The sequence below is a fragment of the Aquarana catesbeiana genome, linkage group LG13 (assembly GCF_042186555.1).
Source record: "Aquarana catesbeiana isolate 2022-GZ linkage group LG13, ASM4218655v1, whole genome shotgun sequence".
Lineage (NCBI taxonomy): Eukaryota > Metazoa > Chordata > Amphibia > Anura > Ranidae > Aquarana > Aquarana catesbeiana.
Window position 1 is genome coordinate 209,782,172 of NC_133336.1, and position 17,926 is coordinate 209,800,097.

Genomic DNA, 17,926 nt, shown 5'->3' on the forward strand with positions numbered 1-17,926 from the left:
TGGGTGTACTTCCCTGAAAGATTTCCCAGGCTCCTGTCTCTCTCTCTCTACCATTCAGCTGAGCATGCTGTGTGGGCTGCAGTTTCCGTGTTACAGTGGGGCTGCCAGTCCTTGGGACTACATGTCCCACAATCCTCTTCTTTGCTCCTTTTTTTTTCTTCCCTGGCAGATATAAAGGCGGGGAAGAAACATAGTGCGCCGCTCACTAGTACAGCAGCGCGTGCAAAGAGGAGAGGGAGAGGGATGTCACCCGGTGCAGTAAAACATGGTATCACCCCTCCTCCACCAACTATAGTCGCCCCTCAGTACAGACCCCCTCCACTAAGTATAGACCCCCCTCCGTCAGTGCAGACCCCCCACTAAGTATAAACCCCTCCCTCAGTACAGACTCCCATCAGTATAGACCCCCCAGGACAAAACACCCCCCTCTATCAGTATAGACCCCCCTCAGGACAAACCACCCCCCCTCCATTAGTACAGACCCCCCGGACAAACCACCCCCCTCCATTAGTACAGACCCCAGGACAAACCACTCCCCCTTCATTAGTACAGACCCCCCAGGACAAACCACCCCCCCTCCATTAGTACAGACCCTCAGAACAAACCACACCCCTCCATTAGTACAGACCCCCTCAGGACAAACCACCCCCCCTTCATTAGTACAGACCCCCCAGAACAAACCACCCCCCTCCATTAGTACAAACCCCCGGACAAACCACCTCCCTACATTAGTACAGACCCCCAGAACAAACCACCCCCCCTCCATTAATACAGACCCCCTAGAACAAACCACCCCCCCTCCATTAGTACAGACCCCCAGGACAAACCCCCCTCCCTTAGTATAGACCCCCAGGACAAACCCCCCCTCCATTAGTATAGACCCCCAGGACAAACCCCCCCTCCATTAGTACAGACCCCCCAGAACAAACCCCCCTCCATTAGTATAGACCCCCGACAAACCACCCCCACCCCTCCATTAAGCTAATTAAAAAACACCCGGGCGGCAGCTGGAGAGGAGAGTATGCAGCCGTGCTGCCCAGGTGGAGAACAGAGCATGTCAGGCTTTGGCAGCAGGCGGGAGTTACACACAGGAGGAGGAGGAAAACTGGAACGCGTCGGGAACGGACAGCCCCCCCAGTGACGTCACTGCCCGGCTGGTCTCTCTGCACACAGAGACACAGCCACCCCGATCTCCAGCTCTCCTCCTCTGACAGGAGGAGGGAAGGGGGGATGGGCTTCGGCAAGACACACTGGGGCGGCGGCGGTGACTGGCGGAAAGAGCCGCCTATGGACAAGGAGAGGAGGAGGAGGAGGGAGGGGAGCACTCTGGCACTTCAGCGCCCCACCTCTGTGGGGCCCGGGTGCACTGCACCCCAGCCAGGATCGGCCCTGATCTCCTTTATCCCAGAGCTCCTCTGTCTGAGGGTCTTCGGAAACAGAGGAAGGCCTAGTGCGTTTTCTTCTACTGAGTGAAGACGTAATCACGGCCATTAATCTTTCCAATCTTTCCTTTAGACCATTAATGGTTGAGGAAAAAACCTCTTGTGTAATATATACAGGGGCTGAAGTGCCAGAAGCAGGTGTAGCCCCTGACCCCAATGGCTCTCCCTGACTAGCCGTCCCTGGCCCATCAGGGGGAGGGATGCTGCTGACAGGGGGCCCTCAGAACCTGAACGAGATCCCCTAGTGTCTCTGGTTCTTGGGGTGCTTGAACCTCTTCTACCCATAGTGCAAAGCAACAAGGTGTGAGGTATACAAATGAACACTGACTGCTGAGCGATGTAGTCTGGCTAAAAGCCTTGCTACCCAATGCTCAGTCTGGTGTTACTTCAGTAAATGCTGCCTAGGAGAATGCCTGTGTCCCACCTTACATGCGACTGTCATCTCTGTGTCTCTCCAAAGGCTGAGTGCACCTGTACAGAGTGCCTTAATAGCCTGCAGCTGGCCTGAGTGGGAGTCTAAGCACCTGTGCTGACGTCCCACCCCCCCCTACCGCTCCCCCCCTCAAATTTTGAAAAAAACGAGTGCTTCCCACGCTGGCCGACTCTCCTGTCATACTTATGGAGGAAGGCTGGGGGAGGGGGAGGAGGGAGAGAAGCTGGTAGTGAAGACCTGCCTGAACGGCAATGGTCAGACATGGTGGCCTGAGGCCACAGAGCCCGAGTGGTATAACCACTTTCTAGACCCCTGTGGCCCCTCTCTAGCCTGGGGGGAACATTCAAACATGAGAAATCCCCCTTTCCATCCTACCTGTGTAGCCGGCCTGAGACGCTGAAAACATGTGCAGCGATGAATCACTGAGACAGACCATCTAGCATGTGAAGGTTTGTGCTCTTGGCAGCCCCCGGTGGTCACAATAGGCATAGCATGCATTTACCTTAAAGGATAAAAGCCAATAGAACTCAAAAATTCTGTGGAATCTCCTCTTACCTTATCCAGCCGCAGGGTTCAGTTTGCACAGACCCAATCTTCACCTCTCACAGTGGGCTCCGTTTGAAAAAACCATCAGAGACTGGGGCCCCCTATGAATAGGGGGATCCTGCAGTTCTGGGACCGTAAGGCACCCTGACAGAAATTAGGAGGTTTAAAGCCATTTTCTGATCTGCGGGGTCCAGCTCTCTAAAAAGAGAAGCGTTACGGGTAAAACCTTGTTTCTTTGGACACGAGGCCCGGGTACCATCCAATTCGGCCATGAAATGACACTTTGAATGGAGCCGGTTCGCCTGGCTTGCCCCAGTATAGGATATAGGATATTCCCTTTGGAGCTCAGCACAGGACATCTTTACACGTCCATCACCTAAGACACTGGCGAAAAAACTGAGGTATCCCTGCAAGGGGGAGGGATTATATAAGGGGTTGAACTTCCTGATAGGGTGTGCCAGTGTCCAATCACCAGTGATAACCTATATAACCCATCAGTAATTACTGTGGCTCTGTGTCCCGTGATGTTTGAGAAAGAAATAAAGGAAAACGGGCCTCAATTAGATCCATCTCTGCTTGGATAGTACAGATCATTCAAAGAGCTTATAAAGCGAAGGGCTTGGCTCCTCCAGAGGCAGTGACTGCACACTCAACTCGGAGTATCTCAACCTCGTGGGCGGCTTCTCTTCATGTCGCACCCGAAGTTATATGTAGAGCAGCTTCTTGGTCATCTATTAATACGTTTGTTTCCCACTATTGTGTTGAACCAGCCGCCTTGTCATCCGTTAATTTTGGTTTGAAAGTGCTGTCAGTTGACAATGTTAAATAAATTTATTTTCTTGCTCAGCATTGTGCCCACCCGGGTGTGTTTGGCGAGTTATTTCCCACACGTATGCTGCCATGGAGCCTGTCAGGAAAACGAAAAATTTATATCAAATACTTACCGTAATTTTCCTTTCCTGATAGGCTCCATGGCAGCAGGAGTCTCTCCCAATGCTGGAGTAGGCTAGTTACGAAACACGGCTGGGAGCTCACAGCTGAAATTTATAGGGAGGGGTCCTATTGGGTAGTTATGGAGGTGGGGTCAACCCACACGTATGCTGCCATGGAGCCTATCAGGAAAGGAAAATTACGGTAAGTATTTGATATAAATTTTCCGTTATACCTCATGAGAAGAAACCCATAACAATAGATGTAAAACAAAATCTTGCGACATCAACTTACAGAGCTGGCATATAAACATGGAAAAATAAAAAAACATATAAAAATAAAAACAAAAACATCAAAAAAAAGAAAACCAAGGTTTGAAAGCCTGAGATCCATTTGCATCCATTTGCATCTCAGGAGGCCTTGCACAATGGCAAAGGCCAGGTAGGGGCACATGGGGGTCTCCAGCAAGGGGACTTAGGAGAGAGAGGGGACTGCCCACTTTCCTTATGAACTTGGCAGTCGTGATAACAGTCTGGCAAAAGTTAGCTCATCAAATAAAGTCATTAAAGAGCAACAGAACAATAACAGAAACTTTACCTTTAATACCCCACGGGTATAGGAAAGGAGTACCCCTAAAACAGAATATCAGGGTAACTCATACTACCTGAAATCCAGCACACAGCACTATGCACCCTGTAAACTACAGGGGGAAAAGACAAAACAGTGAGCCGAAAGGTTTCAGACCCAGAGAACGATGAGCCCTGTCCAGGCATCAGTCCACGTCCACCACCGAGGGCGCCAAGGTGTTAAAGAACCCCAGGAAATAGGGGCGCAAAGCGGAGTCACCCACCTTTTCAGGGATACCACAGAATCATAGATTTTTTCTTCTTTCCCTGTTCTCTAAGTCCTCCTGCTGTAGCTGTAACTGGGAGACTGAGTTTTAAGGCAGGAGTTCTCATCTTCTATGGCCTGCACTTAATTCACCATTTCATCAAATTTATGCTCTAGCGTGTCTGTGCATTCCCCAATTTGGGTGATTTCCTACCTCAGTTCTGTAGATATTTTGCTCACAGCAGCCGAAATGGATTGGGTGATTTGCTGAAGCAGAAGCTGCAGTTTAGCATCCAATTTGGCATCTAGGATGTCCGGGGTTAGAACTGCTGGCACAGGAGAGGGTATAAGGCCCGGGGCCTGTATTGCAAGGGGAGGGGCATTCCCAGCCTCCTCCGTCCCCAGCGAGGGATCCATCATTGCTATGGGATCAGCGGGGAAAGTCGAGGCTGAATATTGCGGCCTAGTAACATACCGTTCCATGTCGGATCTCTTGTGTGGCCCAAATAAAGTATTATAGCAGTGCCGCTGCTGGCCAACCTTTCCCATGGGGTGCCCAAGGAGATATGCGTGTGATCAGGCTTACCCCGATGCTTCTGCTCTCTAATTGCGCTGAGCGGAGGTCATGGAGAGTGGACGGAGCCCGGAGCTCACTCAGAAGATGTCCACCATGATCGAGAGCCGCGCATGTGCGATTGTGGTTTGCAGTCTTGAGTCTAATGTACTTCTGTTCACTGGTTCAGGTGCAAATGTTTCCCTGAATTTGCACCTGAACCGTACCTAAGAACGCACAGGACCACTTTTCAAAACCGCACCATGGCCGCCCCGCCCATGTGTGAACTGGCTTCATTGAAAGCTGGTCACATTCCTGTTTCTAAATTTGCTGCTGTGTGGAGGAGAGGAGGGAAGCGAGCAGGAGGAGAGGAGAGAAATGAGCAGGACTGCAGGTGGTGCAACACAGGGGGAAGCCCAGGCAGTAAGGGTAATACTTGCACAGAGTATTTAGGGTGTGCCCAGGCACATCTTGCACACCCCCCTGTGCATGCCTATGGCTTACTTTAAATTATAATCTAACATTAATTTCCATGCAGGGTCCCTCTATTAAAGCCTCCCATCAAAAGTTAACCTATATCCCTATGTGTTTTACAATGGAAGAGAATTTGATCCTCGGTCAGGAATTTATGATGCATTAGACTCAATTCACAAAGCGCTAACACAAGGATAAAGCTCTCATTTATAGCCATGGACTCAGCTAAAAATAACTTGCTTTAAAAAAAAAAAAATCTACTTATCTGGGTGTTTTAGCTTTGAAAATTGAACCTATTGTGTCCCTGTGGGGAAGACTCGCCCTCAGTTTCACCCCAACAGAAGAGTTAGGACCTCTCTCAGGTTTTTATCACTAGCTGATCATTGCTCTCCATATCCCTATTTACTACACTTTTTAAACTTCCTTTTCTAATGACTTGTGGTCCCTTCCACAGGAAGTCCAATCACGGGGTAAGTGAGTGGGCAATTCAAAAACAAAGCCAGGAGAAACAAAGGGTGAAAACAATTTGCCATAATACAAAGCTAAGAGGCGTATACACAAATGCTAGGAGTCTAGCTAACAAAATAGTGGATCTGGAGCTGCTATTACATGAGGAGGACTTAGACTTTGTGGGAATAACTGAAACTTGGTTTGACAGCTCACACGATTGGCTAGCCAATATACAGGGGTAATCCCTGTATCATAAGGACAGGGAAGGGCGAAGAGGGGGAGGGGTGTGTCTATATGTCAAAAGTGATTGTAAGGGTGGTAGAGAGGAGCAACATTATGTATGGGGCTAGGGGGAGGTGGAATCAGTGTGGGTAGAACTTCAAAGAGAGGAGATGAGTGGAAAACTAATAGGGGGGGTATGCTAGTGGCCACCCAACATGAAGGTGGAGGAGGAGCTGGAATTACTATCTCAGTTATAAATGACTGGGAAACAGGATAATGTAATCATAATGGGGACTCCAATTATCCTGATATCGACTGGGCAGAGGGAACAGCTCACTCACTAAAGGCCTGTCATTTCATTAATTTTTTACAGGACAACTTCATGTCCCAAATGGTGGATTCCCCTACTAGAAAAAATGCCCTGTTAGACCTATTAATTAAGAATGATCCAAGTCTGATCTCAAATGTTGAGACAACTTGGGATCTAGCGATCATAGGATGATCGTGTTTACCATAAATCACAGGAAAAGGAGGGATATGGTAGTACAAAAACACTAAATTTCAAACGAGACAATTTTCCTGAACTACGGTCATTGCTATATGACATTAATTGGGACCAAATTCTGGGGACATTGAACACAGCAGAGAAATGGGAATGCTTTAGAAGCATATTAAACAAAGTTATCAAACAGCGCAATCCAATGGGCAATAAATATAGAAGAGCAAAAATTAAACCTGGGTGGTTAAACTGTAATGTGAGACATCAAGGAGAAAAGTATGACCTTTAAAAAGAATAAAGGGAATGGGTCACCACCAGCATTACTGCACTACAAGGAATGCAATAAGAAATGTAAAATTACAATCAAGGTGACTAAAAAGATTACGAGAGACACATAGCGGAAGAAAGTAAAAATCTCCCGAACAAGTTTTTTTAGATATATTAACAGTAAAAAGACAAAAACGGAGCACATTGCACATTTAAAAAATGAGGATGGGAGGATGGTTACATATGACACAAAGAAGGCAATTGTACTAAATGCCTTTTTCTCCACAGATTTTATGCAAGAAAAAGAAGGGTTTATGAACAGCGACTTTAGTGTTAGTGACACAACACAAGACATATCCACGTGGCTAAGAGGCCAGAGTCAATGATAGACTTGGCAAACTCAACACAAATAAATCACCGGGACTGGATGGCTTACACGTGAGTCCTCAGAGATTTCAGTCAAGTTATAGCCAGACCATTGTTCCTGATCTTTATGGCCAGCATAATGACAGGATTAGTACCAGCTGATTGGAGAAAAACCAATGTGATACCAATATTAAAAAAAGGGCAGAGACATGTTCCTGGGAATTATAGGCCAGTCAGCCTAACATCAATAGTTGCTAAATTATTGGAGGGGATGATTAGGGGCTATATCCAAAGTTTTACTGAAGAATAGAATATCATTAGTGGTAATCAGCATGGGTTTAAGAGAGGACGTTCCTGCCAGACCAATCTGCCCGTGGAGGCAGATTGGTGGGGAGACCTGTGGATGTGGTGTATCTGGACTTTGAAAAAGCATTTGATACAGTCCCCCATAAACACTTAATTTACAAGCTGAGGTCTGCAGGCTTGGACCATAGAGTTTGTGCTTTGGTAAAAAACTGGTTACAGGGACGGGTCCAAAGGGTAGTGATAAATAACATGTACTCAGACTGGAGTGGTGAGTGGGTTACCCCAAGGTTCTGTCTTTTGACCAATTCTATTCAACATATTCATAAATGATATAGAGAATGGGATAAATAGTTCAGTCTCAGTTTTTGCAGATGGCCCAAAGATAATCAGAGTAATAAACTCACATCAGGACATAGAAATTTTGCAAAATGACCTGAATATAATAAGAGTGGGCAGACAAATGGCAAATGAGGTTTAATGAGGAGATGTAAAGTAATGCACTTGGAGGCGTTCACTCAGCATGTTTGGCTGGGAGCAGAGCTCCATGAAAGACTCTGGGAATTCAGCAACCAGAAGCATCTAACAGTGGCAATTTCAACACCAGCAGCTAGACAAGGTGACGGAAAAACGGAAGACATGCCACTAAAAGGAAAGAAAATAGACAACCGAAAAAGCTCACTGCTTTCTTCCTACAGCCTGCACGAGGGAGCAGGAAAGATGGCGCCGGCAATCCAGCCCCCGATCCCTCACAGCATAATACTGCACACTAGACAGATCTCCCTGACAATCTCTCCACGGCTGAGGGGAATACAGGGGAACCCCAGTCTCCATCCATGACTAATCCATCAAGCTCACTCTGCAACAGCCCTGCAAAGGCTCGCATGAGGCTGGATCAGGACTCCTCAGACCCTGAGGTAAGCCAAGAAAGCACAAATACACCTCCCACTGCCTCCATGATGTCACCCATAGTGTCCTTTCCAACATCTAACCAGCCTGTCATGCATACATTCTCCTTAAGGGCATGCTCCTGTCCCTCCATAACTCCTTACAGGCTGAATTTCTTAACATGTTCAAACAATTCGCCAGCGAGATCCACTCACTAGGTGACCGGGTACACCATATTGAGAATTCCATGGAGGAAATTACTACTAAAGTAAATGACTTAGTAGAAGCAAATGATGATGCAATGGAGGAACGAAAATGGATCAAGGCTAAACTCGCTGATTTAGAAGATTGTGCAAGGCATAACAACCTCAAACCTAGGGGAATACCTGAGTCAGTACAAACAGCTGACCTCAGAAAATTTGCCACCGATCTTTTCATCACTCTCCTCCCAGAGACAGCACCTCTGGAACCTACTATAGATCACATCCATTGAGTTACAAAACCATTGTTCCTCCCAAGCTCTGTACCTAGAGACGTAATTTTGAAAATCCACGTCTACCATGCTAAAGAACAAATCCTGGCCAAATCCTGATCTCTAGGAAACCTACCAAACCCATACAACAACATTCAAATCTATGCAGACCTGTCCAAGTATACGCTGGACCTCAGAAGACAACTTACTACAATCACAAAGGCGCTTTGCAACCACAAGTTGGTATACAGATGGAAACAACCATCTAAGATCATGATTAACAGGAATGACAGAACATGCACCATCTTATCCATGTAGGAAGGGCTAGCTCTACTTCACTCCTGGGATATCATCCCTGATCCACCAGGGGGCTCAACCAGACACCCATAAAGGGTATCTATATCCTTACACACCGTCAACGAGGGATCTTGACAATATCCAAGATGAATTTGTCAGTTATAGACTAATTCGCCACTCTCCACACCAAGACCTCCCCGAGTCCACTCACTAGGAGATATACTTTGGTCATTGGGACTTTTACCCCCACTAAAAAAAATGCAGCTTTACCTTGCATCATACAGCTACACTTTCAGTAAGTCAGTAAGTACACAAGTAATCTATTTACCTCTGAATATAAATGACTCTTAATATACTAACTTTAAATGCCCACGGCCTAAATCACCTGAACAAAAGACATTTCATGTGGCAAACAGCAAAGGCACAATTGTGCTCTATCCTGTGTATTCAAGAAACACATTTTAAAAATACCACAAGCCCAAGATGCACCCACAAAGACTACCCACATGTCTACCTTGCCTGAGGCCCTAAGAAAACTGGAGAGGTATTGATAGCAATCCACAACTCTGTGTCCTTCCAACTCCTGGACCAAGTGTCAGATCCACTAGGGAGGTACTTAATCCTAATTTTCTCTATTGACAAAACTTTCTACACTTTGGTAACTGTATATGCTCCCAACAAACGCCAAGTGGACTTTCTCCAAAAGGTTCTTAACAAGACCCAACAAATCCAAAAAGGATATCTCATCCTATGCGGAGACTTCAACAGCATACCAGACACGTCTATGGACACCTCCAACCCCACCCCAAGACAAATCTCCAATTTGAGCAAATTCCTCTATAAAAACGCTCCTACACCTTCTGCTCATCTGTGCATAATACTTATACTCGTATAGACTACTTTCTAGTAGATAAGTGGGTACTACAAAAAATCTGCAAGTCTGACATAGAAGCCATAACTTGGTCTGATCATGCTCCCATTAGTGTTACCATAACTAATCCATCTTCCCCTTCAAAGTGTGGAGAGCTAATACCAATGTAATGAAAACATCCCCAATACGGTGACCTCTTGGAAAACCAATTAGAGAAATTTTTCCACAACAATGTAGGTTCTGTGTCAGACTCAACTATGCTATGGAATGCCCACAAAGCATTAATTAGAGCACTAGTAATAACATTGCCCAAACCCTGGAAAAGATCCCGACAAACCACAAAATTTTAGACCGATATCCCTTCTAAACTGCGACATAAAGCTATACGCTAAAACCATAGCGGATCGATTGATGGATATCTTGCCATCTCTCATACACAGGGACCAAGCGGGTTTTACAAAAGGGAGACAATTCTCAGACACCACAAGGAGGCTAATAAATGTTATACATTTTGCTGAAAGAACCAGAACGCCCTCCCTGCTTCTATCTTTAGACGCAGAGAAGGTGTTTGACAGGGTGAACTGGACATACATTCAAGCAGTCTTAAATAAATTTGGGTTCCAAGATAGATATTAACAGCCATAACAGTACTATACTCAACCCCATCAGCCCAAGTATATGTAGAAGAGATACTTACCCACCCATTCTCAATCACAAATGGCACCAGGCAGGGATGCCCCCTCTCCCTTTTAATCTTTAATCTAGTTATGGAACCCCTAGCAGAATGGATAAGAAGTGACCCATCTATATCTGGTATAAAAATAGGTTTATCCACACAAAAAATAAGCTTCTTTGTGGATGATGTCATCCTTATGGTCACAAACCCGACATCCTCCCTGCCCATTATACAAAATATCCTTAAAGAATCCTGAGAGATCTCATACTACAAAGTAAATGAGACCAAATCCCACATTCTTGACATATGAGTAGATGGAATCTTGAGAAATCTTCTAGCATCACAATACCCCTACCCTTGGAAAGACACAGGGATTGACTATCTGGGCATTACACTCAGAGTACAATTTTTTTATTTAGCAGCAACTTCATCCCATTTAAACAACAATTTGCCAAAGAACTGGAATCTCTAACCAAATTCGAGTTCTCTTGGGAAGGTCACCTAGCAGCAATTAAAATGTCAGTCCTCCCAAAATTACTGTACCTCTTTAGAGTTCTCCCTATCGACATCCCTAAATCTTACCTTAAAACACTACAAACTAGCTTAAATAAATATATATGGCAAGGGAAAAAACCCAGGAGCGCCCACAAAATCTTAATCAAACACAGATCCATAGGGGGCTCCACAATGACAAATATACAAGACTACTATCATGCATCAATACTAGCACAACTAACAGATTGGTTCAGGCCATTCCCAACCACACTCTGGGAAGACATAGAATGTGACACAGTCCCATTCCACAACTTGCAACTTTGGTTATGTAGCATTCGTCCCAGCTCTACTATCCCCTCACACTATCCATCTACTATTAGAGCATCAGCACGGGAATGGTGGAGAATCACAATACATGGACTGAGACTCCACTATCAAAATTAAACCGCCCAATCAATATCCTAAAATACCTAATCCCAGATGTCCACCTAACACACTGGTCCAAGGATCCCAATGCAACCTTAGACATACTATTTGATAAGACCTCCTTGAAATCAAAATTAATCTCGAACCATAACATACCCCCCTCAGACTACTACTAATATATTCAAATACATAACTGCATTAGACATAACCCTCAGATCCTCACTAACATCCCAACACAAATAAAAAATTACCTATTTCTGAATCCACACAGAACTAAAAGGCATTTCACTCTTCTATGCCACTCTGGGGGAGAAAACAATATTCACAAAGATCCCCCCATGCTTAAATGGGAAAGAGATCTACAATGTAAATAAACATCAAACCTGTCAGAGAACTTACACAGCAAGCACCCGTCTCCATGCAGCAGCTGCAAATCCTCATTCTGCTAATGCAAAGGTGCATGCACGGAACCATAGCCAGAGGCAAATGAGATCCAGGGTGAGCATGCACAATGGCACCTCTATGCGAATGCGCACACGCGCTAACGCGCGTCCGCGAGTGCCAAAGCGCTAATATGCTAACGCACATGCGCCAATGTGCCAATGTGCTAGCGCGCATGTGCCAATGTGCTAAGTTGCTAATGCGCATGCGCGTATGCACGTACGCTGGCGCCAATCCTGGCACACAGCACCCTATATAAACAGAGAGTCTGCCTAGCATCAGTGCTGGATTGTCTTCAGCTTGTTCCTGTGTTCCTGTTGTTATTCTGCCTGATTGACCTTGTTCCTGAAAACCCGGCTATCTTCTGACCATTCTCTTGGATCTCCCCTGCCTGCTGAACCTGCCTCTACTTGCAATACTGACCTTGGCTTGAACTTATGATTACGGCTCTGCTTCCTGATTCTGTACCCTGCTGCCCGTCTGTTGCCAACCCCTGCCTGTTCCTGACTACGGTTTTGCCTTCTGACTTGGTACCCCACTGCCAGCCTGTTGCCGACTCCTGTCTGTTCCTGATTCTGCAGTTGATCCTGATCTGGCTCCCGCTGAACAAGTTTGGTGATCAATTTCCACATCTCCTCAGCAGAGGTTCCTATATCTCCAAGTTCCAGCCTCCTGCCTGCAGGCACCTGCACCCTTTTGTTGCCCTCGCACTCCCTGTACCCACCACCAGGGGTGCTTGGACCGGAACCGTGCAAAAGGCCACCCTCATCATTTCGGGCTCCGCTGTAAGGTACGTGACAAAACCAATGGAAGAAGGCACTGAACTCTATATACAAAGCCACTGCATGCACAGGCTTGTGGGAATTAACCCAAAAGCCAACCCAAAGATGATACCGGACCCCCTTGACTCTAGCTCACTACAAAGGGAATATTCCCCCATACTGCTGGAGAAATTGCAGCCAAATAGGAACACTCCAACACATAATGTGGGACTGTCCCCTGATGCAAGGTTTTTGGAAGGAGGTTTTCACCATCATAAGCAATATCGTAGAGTGTAACAAAGCCCCCTCCCCAGAATTAGCAATTCTAAATCTGAATATTGACTGCATACCACATTCTGGAAGAAAAGTAGTAATACATGTCTTAATGGCAGCCAGACTCTCAATAAGAAGACTATGGAAAGGGCAATCGCCTCCAAAAATGCTTGATGTCATACATACGACCCAAACCCATTACACACACAAACTCCTATTGAAAAAGGATAGGACGACTTACGTGAAAGTACAGCGTGGTCACCTTGGACCAAATGGTTTGAAAATTATACCAAATAACTTAGGAAGGTTTAGTTACCACCTATATTGCTGAAGTTTAATTAACAAAGGATTAGTAAACAATTTACTATATTGAATTGGAAAATTAATAGGAGGAAACGAGTTTGTTAATTTGTTTGTAATCTACTTTATACATGTAAACATATATTGTAATATCATATGTTAACTAACGTCATAACCAGATTTGACAACTGTTCATTAGAGCAACATTACTTCCGTATTTGTTTGAAAAATCAATAAAAAACTATTTAAATATAAAGTAATGCACTTGGGGTCAAAAAACATAAATGAAAAATATTCACTAGGTGGAGTACAGCTGGGAGAATCAAGGCTGGAGAAGGATCTAGGGGTGCTAGTAGATGACCGGTTGTGCAACAGAATGCAGTGCCAAGATGCAGCTACCAAAGCAGGCAGAATATTAGCATGCATAAAAAAGGGATATACTCCAGGGACAAAACTATAATTCTAAAAGTCCAAATGCAGCGCTAAAATAAAATAAATGTCCAAATAATGATAATAGTCCATAGAACTCAATCAGCAATAAAAGATGATGTGAAACCTCCACCAAGCTTCAGTGTGTAAAAGGAAAGCACACCACACCCACGTGCTATCAGTCTGCTTACCAGAAAGATATAAAAAATAGGCGATGTACTCATATATTGCAGAGGGTCAGCAGCAAATCCAAATGGCACACTCCATCATGGGCAGGCACAGCATGGAAACAATCAGGTCACCACATATCAGAAAGCTCAGGACTCGTATTAACGATGGACAGGTTGGTGCAGTCATCAGCAGGAACAAACAGGTATGAAGTAAAAATCATCACAGAAAACAGGAACAATCCGCGGTTCTCAGCGTACTTGCATTGACCAGCCTGACATGTTTCAGCCTGACATGTATCATCGCCTCTGATGATATCCACATAGGATGAAACATGTCAGGCTGGTCAATGCAAGTACGCTGAGAACCGCGGATTGTTCCTGTTTTCTGTGATGATTTTTACTTCATACCTGTTTGTTCCTGCTGATGACTGCACCAACCTGTCCATCGTTAATACGAGTCCTGAGCTTTCTGATATGTGGTGACCTGATTGTTTCCATGCTGTGCCTGCCCATGATGGAGTGTGCCATTTGGATTTGCTGCTGACCCTCTGCAATATATGAGTACATCGCCTATTTTTTATATCTTTCTGGTAAGCAGACTGATAGCACGTGGGTGTGGTGTGCTTTCCTTTTACACACTGAAGCTTGGTGGAGGTTTCACATCATCTTTTATTGCTGATTGAGTTCTATGGACTATTATCATTATTTGGACATTTATTTTATTTTAGCGCTGCATTTGGACTTTTATACTTATGTTTGATGCAATCTACAAACTATGCTAGCTGCTTTTTGTGTTCTTTTCAGTTAGCGCAGATATTTACTTGTTTTTTAAAACTATAATTCTGCCACTTTATAAAACTCTGGTTAGGCCTCATCTGGAGTTTTCCATCCAGTTCTGGTCACCAGTCCTCTGAAGGGATGTGCTTCAGCTGGAGAGAATCCAAAGAAGGGCAACAAAACTAATAAGGGGACTGGAGGAACTCAATTACGAAGAACGGCTGTAAACACTAAAATGTATTCTCGCTGGAGAAAAGACGCTTGAGAGGGGACATGATAGCGATCTACAAATATCTCAATGGGAAACTCTGGCATAGGAAATAAACTATTCAGTCCCAGGGAGTGTATAAGGACACAGGGACACACAATGAGACTGGAGGATAAGCAGTTTAACCCTAAACTGCAGTTTAGGGTTGCACTGCATAGGGGGTCTTCACTGTTAAGGCAATAAGGATGTGGAACTCTCTTTCACAATGGGTGGTGGATGCAGGGAGTGTGAATATCTTTAAAAGACTCTTAGATATACATCTTAAAGGACACAACATACAGGGATATGGGAAATCATTATAGATACTGATACAGATGCACCTACACAGGTTGAACTGGATGGACTATTGTCTTTTTTTAGCCTTACCTACTATGTAACTATGAAGTTGGGGGGAAATCTCCCCAATGTATATATAGCCAATTAAAGAAACATGACAGAGGATCTGACATTTCCCTATTTTATCTATAACAAAAGAAAAAGGTTTTAGTTGGAATGTGACTGGTGGCAATGTGACTTAGAATGTGCTGGTGGCACTGTGGTACCCAGATCTGAAGGGTGTTGTACTGGTGTCCACCAGAAGGTGTCTCCTAATAACCAGCAGATCCAAGCATTTTTTTCTCCACCTGATGCTGGCTGCTAGGACAAAATAAAGAGGCACTGTGAAATACTAGAAGATGGGTTAAATCCTGTTCTAGTATTCTACAGCTCCTCAGTGTTTTGCCTCTCTGCCCCACATGCTCTGCTTCTTAAAACCTATGACCCTGATCCTGATTCTGTTCCTGCTCCCACCTGCTTGTACCTGCTCCTGTGTACTTTCTCCCATTCTGGCTCATTCCTTGTTCATCAGCCTGATCCTGTTCTTCCATATTTATCCTGCCATCTGTACATACCCTGTTTCCCTGAAAATAAGACCTAGCGTGATTGTCGGTGATGGCTGCAATATAAGCCCTACCCCCCAAATAAGCCCTAGTTAAAGTCCTTGTAGGTCTTATTTTCAGGGTAGGGCTTATTTTCGGGGAAACAGGGTAGGGCTTATTTGGGGGGTAGGGCTTATATTGCAGCCATCACCGACACTCACGCTAGGTCTTATTTTCGGGGAAACAGGGTAGCCTAGTTAGTTTAGGTAGCTTTGCTTACTTCTATTCACTTCAGATGACACCAAGTTAGACAGGATGTCTCCAACTTACAAGCTGACCTCAATGCAATGTTTAATTGAGCAACTAAGTGGCAAATGAGGTTTAATGTTGATAAATGTAAAGTTATGCACTTGGGGCTAAGAATATGCATGCATCATACATACTAGGGGGAGTACAACTGGGGGGATCCGTAGTGGAGAAGAATCTGGGGGTTTTGGTAGATCATAAGCTTAATAATAGCATGCAATGCCAAGCTGCAGTTTCCAAAGCGAGCAAAATTATTTCTTGTATTAAGAGAGGTATGGACTTCAGAGAGAGAGATATCATTTTTCCCCTGTACAAATCATTAGTAAGACCTCATCTGGAATATGCAGTTCAGTTTTGGGCACCAGTTCTTAAAAAGGATATGTCAGAGAAGCAATAAGAAAAGAGCTTGCCAACATCGGAAGGTTCCTGTGCGTTTGCGCGGCGGAGCCGCGCTTCGGCGCATGCGCGTTAGCAAAGTAGCGGCACACACGGGTTCACTACACGGCGTAATGGCGTACGAACATTCGTTCGTCAGCGTTACGCCCCCTTTCTGGCCTATATAAGGACTGACTTGTTCTCTGTTTAATTGCTGGTTTGTCTTTCAGCTTCCAGTGTTCCGTTCCTGATTCCTGCTCCTTGTGTTTACCTGTTTGACCCGGATTTGCCTGACCTACCTTGTTTCTCTCCAGTGTTTGACCTCGGCTTGTTGAAAGGACTTCCCCACCATCTGCTTCCAGTGTTTGACCCTCTGCCTGTCTCCGGATTCTCCTGCCTTCTCGTGTATGACCCCGGCTTGTTTAACGGACTCCTCTACTGACATCTCCAGTACTCTACCTCTGGCTTGCCTTCAGGACTTCTCTGCTTACAGTCTGCTGTGTTTGACCCTCGGCCTGTTTAAAGGACTTCCTCATCTACCCGTCTCCAGTATATGTTCTCGGCCTGCACCACAGACTCTCCATTACTGGGTTCTCCGTGCCTGATCTCCTGCACCTCTCTCAGCTCCCGTTGTGTTTATGGGTTAGAACCCCAGCCGGGTCTTCTTCTCCAGTTCCAGGGGCAGAGCCACCATTGCTCTCATCTCTATGTTACAGAAGTCCTCCTCTCAAGAGCTACCTGCCTGCTGGCGACCCGTGCCTCTCTGTGCCCTATACCCTCTGTACCATCACCAGGGGTGTAGTGCGCTTAGCTGCAAGGGAAGCCACTCCCAGCATCTCGGCCTCGGTGAGTACCCGTGATAGGATATCAGGGAACTGGAGAAAGTGTAGAGAAGGGCAACCAAACTGATAAGAGGCATAGGGGAGCTCAGCTATGAGGAAAGATTAGAGGAACAGAATTTATTCCCTCTTGAGAAAAATTAGATTAAGGGGGATATGATCAACATGTACAAATACATAAGTGATCCATATAGCGAACTTGGTGGCAAGTTATTCACTTTAAGGCAGGTGTGTCCAAATTTTTTCAAAGAGGGCCAGATTTTATGAAGTGAACATGCGTGAGTGATAACCATTTTGCCTGACAATCTTTGAACCATTAAAATTTGGTCTAAGTGTGTTCGTCCGAGCACTAATACACTGCCCAACAAGGATTATCTTGCCTTTGTGGCTGTGTGTGGTGAAGAGATGAGCTTGGGTGTGTTATCTGGAAATATATATATTTTGTGGCCCCCAACGAATCTGCTCAGGACTAAGGATGAGTTTGGGTGTGTTATTTGAATATTTTTTATTTATTTTTTTTTATCTGTATTTATCGGAGTATAACACGCACTTTCACTTTAAGATAAAAAATAATTTTAAATAAACAACTGTGAAGCAAAATAAGTGTCAGTGCCCATCAATGCAGCCTAAATCGGTGCCCATCTGCAGTCACACCATTGCCATGAATGCAGCCTCACCATTGCCGTGAA